This window comes from Elaeis guineensis, chromosome 1 (genome assembly GCF_000442705.2).
Source record: "Elaeis guineensis isolate ETL-2024a chromosome 1, EG11, whole genome shotgun sequence".
Taxonomy (NCBI): domain Eukaryota; kingdom Viridiplantae; phylum Streptophyta; class Magnoliopsida; order Arecales; family Arecaceae; genus Elaeis; species Elaeis guineensis.
Window position 1 is genome coordinate 161319556 of NC_025993.2, and position 12914 is coordinate 161332469.

General features: G+C 38.2%; 1 protein-coding gene and 1 non-coding gene across 2 annotated transcripts in view; one reads left to right on the plus strand and one right to left on the minus strand.

The window, feature by feature from the left end:
• The window catches only part of LOC105039426 (cinnamoyl-CoA reductase 1), a 53156-nt gene that overhangs the window by 26082 nt on the left and 14160 nt on the right, over nt 1-12914 (plus strand). The window lies entirely within an intron of this gene.
• Nucleotides 4253-4358, minus strand: LOC140855108 (small nucleolar RNA R71). Its single transcript, XR_012138140.1, has one exon. It is a non-coding gene; the product is annotated as a small nucleolar RNA R71 (small nucleolar RNA).

Here is a 12914-nt window from a genome sequence, read left to right on the forward strand (position 1 = left end):
AAGCTTCCACCATCCACCATATTTCATTGTAACTCAAATATTTTTTTATGGAGCCATAGAACTCAGAGATCCTAAATAGGAGAACACCTTTAAAGTAAACGGTCACCGATTGAAACCTTACATAAATGGAATTAGCGATGGAGAATTAATTGAATCTGTTAATCTAATGGATCTAGTACCATCATGATCCTCAGTTCAGTCTGACTGAAGACTTTAAACTTAGCGCTCCTGAGAGACAACCTAGTTTATATATTTTTTTTAATTATCTAGCTTCTTTTCTTTTAATAGAAAAATTCAAGAAAGGCAATCAACCAAGTTGGGGGGATCATCTCATCCAAAGCCCAGACGGAGTCATGAACAAATCACGCCCACAAAGGAAGAATCCCTCACCTGACAATGAACGAGCACATCACATCCAGATGGTATCTTTCCTTGTAATTTCTTTCTCTATTCTACTTTGTTATTTTCTTCATCCATTGGGGGCAATGAAAATAAAGTTGGGGGGAGAATAATTAAATTAATCAAGTCCTCAAGTATGACCATAATCAGTTTTGTGTACCAAATTTTATCTTGATTTGAAGTAAATCAGGTGTTCTAATTGATGAATGATTAACGGTTTAGATAATTTTAGAGATATTGAGAGGCAAATTATTAAGGAAGCCCAATAAATGATAGAGTTTAGACCAGAATAAATTTTGGAGTGATTCTAAAACCTCTTCTTACTGATCTCAATAAAGAATCTGCTTCATGAAAGTTGAGTGGAAAGGTTGAAGTATACAAAAGTTCCCCTTAATATTTGCTTTCATGCTAAAAAAAAAAAAAAGAGGGTTTTAGCATTGTCTCATTGAGTAACCGGGCCCCTTCGCCTAAGTAAGCGTTGTGGTTCGCGTCAAAAGGTGAGGATGCAAGAAATCGAGTATAAAATTATATCTTTTTTTGGACTCGAGTCAGTAAGCCCGAGGGGTGTTCTATACCTAATACCCTAAAGCCAACTGGTTTGGAAGTCATTGGCTGAAAACTTGCTACAAGGATCCGCAAAAAAATAATTAAAAAAAAAATAGAAGATAATAAAGGAGACTAAATTGTAAGAAGACAATAGACTCAACTCACATCAAGTTAGAGGATTTAAAGAGTAGAGTTGAGAGTCGGTAAAAGAAGATCTCTAAGAATTTTTATGGATTTCACTCAACCACTGAATGGGTAAAATTAATAATCCAATGAAATACTTCTTTGATTGTCTAGTCGGGTATCAATTGACTTTAGAACTACCTAATATAACTTTTAATTCAAAGACAAGTCGGTACCCATTACTGATTTTTCTATTTTACTCGAGGACGAGCAAAAGCTAAGCTGGGAGGTGTGATAAACATGAGAATTAATATATTAGAGACCTTAAATATATCATGAATTAAATTAATTAGTTGAGAATTGATGTTATTTTATAGAAAATTAATGAAGACCCAAATATGTCCAAATAGTCAAAACTCAAGTACCAAAGCTCCGCCAAAGCGAACATGGGTGCATGCCGTTCAAGGCTTGAAGCTAGCCTTCAGTGAAAACTATAACATTAAATGAGAAAGCCCATGGTATATTTAATGCTCAAGAAGGAGTAAAGTGAGTGCTGTGAGCTAGTTCTAAACAAAGCATTTAATTGGCTTCTAATTTTTTTCCACGTGGTCCATGCTGTACCAACAAATGCTATATGGCTTCTTCACACGAAAATACTTAGACGCTGACCGGATGCTGCAAGCATTCAAATAAATATGGGAGAAAGGGAGCCGCACAATGCATAAACTCACGCAGAACGCGAAACGGACACACCTGGAATGCAGAACCAACGCGCGAACTACAGAACAGATGCGAGAATGCAGTATGAAAGTTTTGACTCTATACGGATGCAGCTTGGATTTTTATTTAAAGAGAAACCATAGGAACGAAAAGGGGGGGACATGCTGGACACCTCCATTCTTCGTCTCTTCTCCCATCATTCTCATTCCATATTTTATCTAGCCTAACCCTCCAAACATCCAAAAAGCTTCCACCATCCATCACATACGAGCCCCTCCTTCCATCTCCAACCTTCCAAACAATCTATCTGCTCAACCTCAGGATGTCAGTGCGCAAGAGTTCCATGGAAGGCTAGACTCCTCCAACTCGAAAAAATGATGAAGCTTGCAACACAGATTTATTTTCTTTATCTTGTATTTATTCTCTATGCAATGAAATAAAGAATTATTTTATGTTTCATGCTCATTTGATATTCTTTCTTATTTCTTTAGAGGTTTGGATTCGACGTGTATGACTTATACTTTTCACAGACATACCGTGATCTACAGATACGGTACGCACTAGGAAAGATAGATCGTTACATTTCAAGTTTGAGTTTCTAACTGGTAGTTGAGTTAAGGTAACCTATACTCTGGACGGACGAGCCATAATCCAAGGATACGGTTCGTACCTATCTGAGATAAATTATGCTGCTTCTTAATTACAAATCTCATCATTGCGACATAAAAGTAAAAGAAAATAAAATTTGTTTTACATGATGGATTCTGAATTTTTGAGATTTCTTTCCTATTTAATTTCTTTTCGTAAATTAAATTTAAATTATTATTTTTTTAATAATTAATTAAAATCAATCCTCTCTTTCTTTTATTAATTATAAACAATTATCCGAGATCTCTATGAAACGATCCTGATTCACCTTAGCTACTTAGTAAGTTAGAATTAGGTTTATTTTTTGTGCCCTGACGACGCGCATCAAATTTTGGCACCGTTGTCGGAGATCTTAGCACAGTTAATATTTTTTTTAAAAAAATAATTTATTTATTGCTTTCTTTAATTTATAGTCTTTTTAGTTAACTACTTTATTTACTTGTTTGCTTTTTGTTCTCTTGATTTATCAAAAAAAATATTATAAATATTTGCTTACTTACTGAATTGCTTTAGTTTATTTTCTTTATATTCTTGAGTTAACTTTTAATATAATTAATTTTTTTTTATTTTAATTATTTAAAAAAAATAAAAAAAATTATCTCTACATTGACACCTCATAAATCATTTAAAAAATTAGAGACTTAATCATAAAATCTAAAAAGAAAAATAAATTGATTTAATTTAGTCTTGACTGTATGTTAATTATTAAGATTGGACATCTTGATTTGTTGCATCTCATCTTCATAATTAATCTTAAGGGCAATAACCCATTAATCAGATAAGATGGAGATTTGATCACCCTTTCTTGGCCCAAAAATTATATCCTTCATTTTGTATTAAACCAAGCCTTAATTCTAAAATCAACTAGATGTCAATCCTAAAAATTTCGAGCTCAATAGGACAAGAAAGCTCTAGAGTTGAACCGAGTGCAGATTGGTTAATTACTCGGTGTCTAAGGCAAGTGGTTAAAGAAAGTGATTTTCAATTGGTTCCGTTGACTGACCTGGCCAATTCAGTTGGTGCCTAAGAAAAACAATGAGCAGGAAACCTCCCACATCTTACACTTATCTGACCGAGTCAGTTAGTCAGTCTTGAGCTTGGAGTGCTCAAAGGCGACCTTGAAAGTTAGGAGCTGTCTAGATCTAGGTTAACCCTAGGATAGAAAGTACATGCTTGTCTAATTTGATTGTAATTAACACCTAAATATTAACTAATTTCTCCCTTCTCATAGTTTTAAGATTCTTAGGTTCTTCTCTTTAGATTTCCTTCATTCTTTTCTCACTTTATTTAAATAAAAAAAACTAAAATTTTTTGTGTGCTCTAAAGTATAATTGTAGGGTATATGCTTGGTCGTAGATCGTTATGATCAGAAATTTAATTTTTTGATCCAGAAATAGAAAGAACCTTTAGAGCCAACAGACGTAAAAATATGGAACGAAATTAGGAGAATGATCCACCTAAGCAGTTGAAGGAGTACTTTACTCCTTCCACATATACCTACTCTCCTTGTATTCAAGTGCCTCCTGTGGAGGCCACCCAATATGAAATTAAGTCCAGTATAATTCAAATATTACCTTCATTTTATGGACTTAGTAATGAGGACCCTTATAAACATCTTGAAGAATTTTTTGAGATATGCTCAACTGTCAAGATTCACAACTTCTTCGATGATGCTCTTAGGTTAAAATTATTTCTTTTCTCACTTAAGGACAAAGTCAAATACTGGCTATATATTTTGAATTTCATGACTATATCAACCTGGGACCAGCTGCAAGGAGAGTTTCTCAAGAAATATTTTTTCATAGAAAAAACTAATCAAATAAGAAAAGCCATAACTAGTTTTTTCCAATTAGATGGAGAAATATTCCATGAAACATGAGAGAGGTTAAAGGATCTTATTAAAAAATATCCCCATCATGCTGTACCCAAGTGGCAGTTAATCTAATATTTTTATGATGGACTATCTGAAAGACATCGACAAATGGTCGATGCATCATGCGGTGGAACATTCATGCTCAAAAGTGAGGAAGAGGCATGGCAACTATTTAAAATTTTAAGTAAAAATTTATTACATTATATGTCTGCCTCCATTAGAGATAAACCCATGTTAAACCCAAAGAGAGGTGGAATATATAAAGTAGGAAACTCAATAGATATCCATCATAAGGTAGATGAATTGTCCCAAAAGATAGATCAATTATTAAGTATGGGACATTCCTCTTCTCCATCTTGTCAGATACAAAATATATGTGCATTATGTTCGAGCCCCACTCATTGTGTGAATGATTATCCAGTTGCACCACAGTTTTCTGAATATGTACAAGAACAAGTCCATCAAGCCCAAACTACTCATAGACTAGGGAACAACCCTTATTCTAGTATGTACAATCCAGGATGGAGAAACCATCCGAATTTCTCATAGAAATCACAACCAATGGTTCCTCCAGTGCAACAAAGATCAGGTTATCTGGATGCGGTTTATAGGCATCCATCTCAGTCACAATACCAGAACCCTCCTTAACCCACCCCGAGTACTCATAACTCGGCTTTCGAAGAAAAGGTGCTGCAAGCACTTAAAGGACTAGAAATGAATATCCAACTCCTTCACTCCTATACGCAATCAATAGCAAAGCTAGAGACCCAGAAAGGTCAGCTAGCAATAGCTTTCAGTAGGAGGAAAGAAGGTAAATTACCCAGTCAGCCTATTAATAATCCAAAAGGACAGTACATGGCTGAAAGCACTATTAGTCCTGAAACTTTTTTCGAACATGCCAAATCGATTATGACCCTTAGAAGCAGAAAAATCTTAAATCAATCTGAAGTAATCTAACAACAAGAGCAACTAATTCCAGCTACGCCAGAAAAGAAGAAACCTGAAGAGAGGAAAGAACCTGTTAACCCAACACCTGCACCTAAGGCTCCATTTCCCAGTGCTTTAGAATCCCCTCTGCCTCTTGATAAGAAGGGTATAAAAATGAATGAAATGCTGGAACTATTTAAACAAGTCCAGATAAACTTATCCCTTCTCGATGCCATTAAGCAAGTTCCGACTTATACCAAATTTCTAAAGGACCTATGTACACAGAAACAAAAATCAAAGGCACAGATACCAAGAAAAGTCCACCTAACTGAGCAGGCCAGCTCAGTTTTTCAGCAAATTGTCCCACCCAAACTGAAAGATCCACGTACCCCAATTATTTCTTGTGTCATAAGGGCCTCACGATTAAGAAGATATTATTAGATTTGGGTGCAAGTGTCAACCTTCTCCCGAGCTCTATATATGATCTATTTAGATTTGGAGAGTTAAAACCCACAACGGTGACCTTACAACTAGCAGACCGATCTATTAAGGTACCCCATTGAATGCTGGAAGATGTATTGGTGAAAGTAGATGAATTCTATTTTTCTATTGACTTTCTTGTGCTGGATATAAAATCTGGTAGCAACCCTAGCCAAATACCGATCATCCTAGGTAGACCCTTCTTAGCAACCGCTAATGCTTGTATAAATTGTAGGATCAGAGTTATGGATGTATCTTTCGAAAATAAGAAGTTGAGGTTGAATATTTTCAATGCATCTCAGGGATCACCAACGTACGACCATAATGAGATCAACCTGTTAGAGGAAGTTGTAGAAGATAAAGCTCTTGCCTTACTCAACTCAGATCCTTTACAGGCATGTCTAACACATTTTGGAATGAATAATTTTGATATCGATGGATACACTGAAGAAATACATGCTTTGCTAGAACCTCCCAATTTTAGCACCACTCCTCCTTAGACTGTAAAGTATGAACAATTACCAACTCAATCAAGTCCTCTGGTACCATCCTTAGAAGCACCACCTACTCTAGAACTAAAGCCTCTTCCTGTCATGCTGAAATATTCATTTCTTGGATCCAATGATATCCTTCCAGTGATCATTGCATCTGACCTAACTACAGACCAGGAAGTCAAACTTGTAGGGGTGCTCAAAAAGCATAAAGAGGCTATAGGGTGGTCGATTGTCGATTTGAAGGGTATAGATCCTTCTGTTTGCATGCATCATATTCACTGCGAGGTTGAGGCAAAACCACATAGGGACATGCAACGAAGATTGAATCTGAATATGCCAGAAGTCGTGAAAAAGAAAGTAGTGAAATGGCTAGATGCTGGAATTATCTACCCAATTTCAGATAGCCAATGGGTTAGTCCAACCCAAGTAGTACCTAAGAAGTCATGTATTATCGTAGTAGAGAACAACGAGGGTGAATTAATTCTTACTCGTGCAATAACTGGTTGGCGAGTATGTGTGGACTACTGAAAGCTGAATGTCGTTACTAGGAAAGATCATTTTTCTTTGCCTTTTATTGACCAAATTTTAGAATGGCTAGCAGGACAAAATTTCTTCTATTTTCTAGATGGATATTCGAGATATAACCAGATTCCGGTATTCCCTCCTGATCAAGAAAAGACTACCTTCACATGCCCATATGGAACATTTGCATTTAGACGTATGCCATTCGGTCTCTGCAATGTACCAGCCACTTTTCAACGGTGCATTTTGGCCATCTTTTCTGATATGGTCGATAAATTTTTAGAAGTCTTCATGGAGGATTTTTCAGTATTTGGCTCTACCTTTGATGACTGTCTTCAGAATCTAGCCAAGGTTCTCCAACAATGTGTAGAGACAAATTTGGTTTTAAGTTGGGAGAAGAGCCATTTTATGGTTCGTGAGGGAATCGTGCTTGGACATATTGTATCCAAGCGAGGGATCGAAGTAGATAAAGCAAAGGTTGAAGTAATCTTGAAATTGCCTCCCCCAACCTCGGTTAAACAAATGTGATCCTTCCTAGGCCATGCAGGTTTCTATAGGCGCTTCATTAAGGATTTCAGCAAGATCTCATGACCCTTGTGCAACTTGCTTGCCAAAAAAAATTCTTTTGATTTTAATGAAGATTGCCTAACCGCTTACAATAATCTCAGAACTACCTTAACCACTGCACCAATCATAAAATCTCCGCATTGGACCCTACCATTTGAAATCATGTGTCATGCTTCTGATTATGCTGTAGGGGCAGTCCTTGGGCAAAGGTTTAATCGAGAACTGCATGTAATACATTATGCAAGCAAAACTCTTTCACATGCTCAATTGAATTACACCATGACTGAAAAAGAGTTGCTCGCTGTTGTATTTGCCCTAGATAAATTTAGATCATATCTTTTGGACTCTAAGGTCCTAGTATACTCCGATCATACAGTGCTGAAACATCTGTTATCCAAAAAGAATACAAAACCTAGGCTAATTAGATGGATCCTTCTATTACAAAAATTTGATTTAGAAATTTTAGACAAAAAAAGTTTCGAAAACTTGATAGCAGATCACATTTCTAGAATTCTAGTAGAACACAATAGAGAAACGATCAGAGATAGGTTTCCAGATGAACAACTCTTTTCAATGTCTTCTATTGGTCTTCTCTGGTTCGCTCATATAGTCAATTACTTGGCTGTGGGACAAATACCATCACATTGGACCCAACAAGAAAAAAATAGATTTTTCTCCCAAGTAAAGTACTATTTCTGGAAAGAACTAGAGTTGTTCAAATATTGCCCAGATCAAGTAATCCGACGTTGTGTCCCCGAGTGTGAAGTCCAAAGTATTCTTAACTTCTGCCACTCGCTAGCATGTAGGGGACATTTTAGTGGAAGAAAAACTGCAGCAAAGGTGTTGCAGAGTAGATTTTATTGATCGACACTATTCAAAGATGCACATGAATTCAGTGGTAATTACCTGCGATGCCAGCAAACAGGAAATATTTCGAGAAAAGATATGATGCCCCTATCCCCTATACTTGTAGTAGAAATTTTTGATGTTTGGGAAATTGATTTCATGGGACCCTTTCCCTCATCATTTGGATTCGAGTATATTTTGGTAGCAGTGAACTACGTATCAAAATGGAGAGAGGCTATGGCAACCCGAACCAATGATCATAAAGTCGTGATCAAGTTCATTCAGCATAACATCTTTAGTCGATTTGGATGCCCAAGAGCCATAATTAGCGATGGAGGTACACACTTCACGAACAAGCACTTCGACACGCTAATGAAAAAATATGGAATAACCCATAAAGTCGCCACACCTTATCACTGAAGCGAAAATTCAGTGCAGGGGCAAAATGATGATTTTAAAACTTTTCAAAATTACTATTTTACAGTAAAATTATTAATTAATCTCATTAATTAATACTAATTAATCCTATACTAGGATCTAAATATGATACAATAGCATGCATTTAAATTTGAAATTCAAATTTGAAACAGTAAACTTTTTACTGTACTGTGTTCAGAACACATCACCTTTTGCGGGTAGTCGATCACCGTAATCTGATCACCGTCGGAGGGCTCTGATCATCACATCGCAGCCACACTAGTGTCTGACCTCTGCGGATCATCCACACGAAGCTCCTGTCTGATCGGTTCCTCACGAATGCTAGTTTGTGATTTCACCCTTTTGATGGCTGATGTTGATCGAACTCCTTCGATCGATGTGTGCCGACTCTTCGGATGCTTCGGATTGTATGCATGATTGGTTGAGAGACTGATGGATCTCTCTCTAAAATTTGGTGGACTCACGACACTCGTGGCACACCAATCTCACTTTCCGAACCCTAGGTAGAAACCCTAGGGTACACACCAAAAACCCCGCGCCCAATTTCTTTCTTTTCTTTCTTTTTTCTTCGGAAGGTTTTGGACCTTCACCTCACGCACAAGGCTTCCTCACGCCCCACTTTCTTTCTCAGAATTTTTCTATGCACACCCCAGCTCCCTATCTCTTTTAAAACAGTTCAAAACCTGTCTTATCCGCGTGAGAGGATAAAGACAAGTGGTTACACATTTGAATTCAAATCAAATTTGAATTCAAACTAAAACCAACTCATCCCTATCCACTTGGGCGTGAGAAGAGAAGGTGCGAGTCTACTTTGTGCGTGGAAAGGTTTCACGAGAAACTCTTTCTCGTGTGAGATGTGGAGTGCTAAAGTGGATAATGTCATGTATGCGTAAGAGATAAGTTATCCATTCAAATTCAAACACGCTTTGAATTTGAATGGCTAACTAATCATCTTTATCCAAATATTGGTGCACAAGAGTGGGTGTGAGAAGGGCTTTGTGTGAGGAAAAAATTCACGAGAAGTTTCTTCTCGTGAATTCAAATGGGCGCAGAGATTTAAGGTGGTGCAGGGATTCAAATTCAAATGGTGGTTTGATCTTAATTGAACCAACCTAATCAAAATAGGTTAAGCACAATTAGACTAAATTAAATCCAACTTAATTAGGCTTAATTAGGCTCAATAAAATCCTAATCAAATCAAAAATTGACTAAGCCCAACCCCTGATCAAATCAGGGACCAAACCATCTCGACGATTAGGTCAACTCTTAACCTAATCGGGTCAAACCCAATTGAATCCAATTCAATTGGACTTGATCCAAAAATAATTACTCAATCAAATTGAGTTAATTAGTGATCAAATCATTAATAAACCTCTCATAATTATTGAGTCCAAATCCGATTAGCAATCGGGTATCAAAGTCCATCAATATGAAACCCTGATCAAAGAGTTCAAATTTCAAATTCAAAATTTGAAATTCAAAATTTTGACCCCGGTACCCAAAATGTGTGGAACTCATGATCAGAGAATCTTAATTCTCAATCATAGAGTTTCAGATACATAAGACTCATAATCAGCCATCAGATCAGAAAGAAACCTCTAATGTGTGTGACCCCGCAGGTTCGAACCTAAGCCGGTAGCACAGGAACCAATTTCTGTACTAATCGAAGTGACCATCTAGCAATGGTACCCGACGACTGGATAGGTCGAATAGTCGTAATCGCAACATTCAGAACCTACGTGAATATGGTTACCATATAATTCATCCCTTTTGACCCCTGTATTTAGGACGACTCAGGATTAAACTGTCAACCCTGATGAGATCATCCGAATCGTGCTCAACTCAATTAGTCCTGTGACTCCTCACTAGGACTACCCTGGCCAAGGTTTTGCTAAATTGAAATACGACTGTACACAGCTCCTGAACTGGAGTGGTCAATCCCATCTTGACACACGCACCGACAAGTCAAGTACTTGACTACACCCAACGCCTTCCGTCACTGAATTAGAAATTCAGGTAGTCCAGTGCCTAAGTGCAGCGAGTTGCCTGCAAGTCACCGTGGCGGTCTCAGGTCGGAGGGACAGTTATACCCATATCCCATAGGAGCAAATCTTGACAGCAGAAATAGCTCTGGAGTCGGTCACGTTCAGTGCAGATGTACCATTACATCTCACCTGTATGCCATACCAGTGTCTCCACACTCCTTGGTTATGAGGACAACCAACCTATATGACACACAACGACCTATGCTCGATAAACGTTGTCGTCCTTGGTAACAACGTATCATTTGGTCACGAACAGGTTTAAGGACTAAGCGACAAATCCTCCTTTGTCGAGTCTAAATAGTCCTAAGGACTTCACCACAACACAGGAGTTCATTGGAAGATGAAACATTTGTGATGAAAAAATATCAAAATAACTTTTATTTATTTATAATTCATGTACTAATACAAAAGGAGCACAACCGTCAACAGGCTGACGATTGGCTTTGGGACACTATTCCCAACAATCTCCCACTTGACCTAAAGCTAATCGGTGCAGTATCTAATACCCATCTTCGACTTGTAGTCGTTGAACTCCTTCACCGCAATGGCTTTAGTGAATGGGTCGGCCAAGTTCTCCTTCTCGTCGATCTTCTGAAGGTCGACGTCACCTCGATTCACGATCTCCCGGATGAGATGGTAGCGGCACAGAATATGCTTCGTCCGTTGGTGTACCTTCGGTTCCTTCGCCTGAGCAATGGCTCTAGAGCTGTCACAGTAGAGCAAAACTGGACCAACAAGGGAGGGTGCTACTCCGAGCTTGATGATGAATTTTCTTAGCCACACCACTTCTTTGGCAGCATCTGATGCAACAATATACTCCACCTCGCATACTGAATCAGCCATAGTGTGTTGCTTGAAACTCTTCCAGCAGACAGCCCTACCATTAAGGGTAAAAATAAATTCTGACACACTCTTGCTGTCATCATGATCAGACTGAAAACTAGAGTCTGTAAACCCTATAAGTCTCAAGTCTGATTCACCATATACAAGCCACTGGTCCTTAGTATTTCTTAAATACTTCAGGATGGTTTTAACAATCTTTCAGTGATTCTCTCCTGGATCAGATTGGTATCTACTCACTACCCCTAGTGAGTATGCCATATCTGATCTTGTACATGTCATGGCGTACAAGATAGATCCCACTGCCGAAGCATATGGAATCCTACCCATACGCTCTCTCTCTTGAGGTGTTGTTGGACAATCCCTTTTCGAGAGAGAAATTCCATGGCCTATCGGTAGATAGCCTTTCTTGAAATTCTCCATGCTGAACCTTTTCAGCATAGTATCAATATACGTGGACTGGGATAAGTCAAGCAACCTTTTGGATCTATCCCTATAGATCCTCATCCCTAGGATGTAGGAAGCTTCTCCCAGATCCTTCATGGAGAACTGTGACGACAGCCAAATCTCTATTCTCTGTAATGCAGGGACATTATTCTCGATTAAGAGAATGTCATCCACATACAATACAAGAAATACTACTACTAGACCATTAGCCCACTTATAAATGCAGGCTCTTCTCCATTCTTAACGAAGCCATACGTTTTGATCGTCCTATCAAGACGTATGTTCCAACTCCGAGATGCCTGTTTAAGTCCATAAATGGACCTTTGTAGCTTGCATACCTTAGACTCATCTGTGGATGTGAACCCTTCAGGTGTATCATATACACCTCTTCGTCCAGCTCTTTCGTTTAAGAAAGCTGTCTTCACATCCATCTGCCAGATTTCATAATCTAGATGGGCAGCTATCGCAAGCATAATCCGAATGGATTTGAACATTGCCACAGGAGAAAATATCTCGTCATAGTCTTATATCATCGTGACGACCCTTGCAACCAGACGACTTTATAGGTCTCCACCTTTCCGTCTGTGCCCTCTCTTCCTCTTGAAGACCCACTTACACCCTATGGGTTTCACTCCTTCGGGGTGAGTTAACCAATATCCACACATCGTTGACCTTCATGGACTCCATTTGGATTTCAATGGCTCTAGCCATTTCTTAGAGTCAGGTCTCTGCATTGTATCCATGTAGGTGATCGGATCCTCATCCTTTTCATCAAGTTCGACAGGATCGCCATCCCGAACCAAGAAAAACCATAGTATCTGTCCGGTTGATGTGGTACTCTACCAGACCGCCTTAAGGGTGCATAATCAATGGGCTCCGGATCTGATCTAATCAAATCCAGTTCAGGTTCAGTAACGTATGTCGGTTTTTCCACCTGTCGAACTTCGTCAAGTTCGACCTTAGAGGCAACAATTCCTTCATAAGGAACTTCTTTTCTAA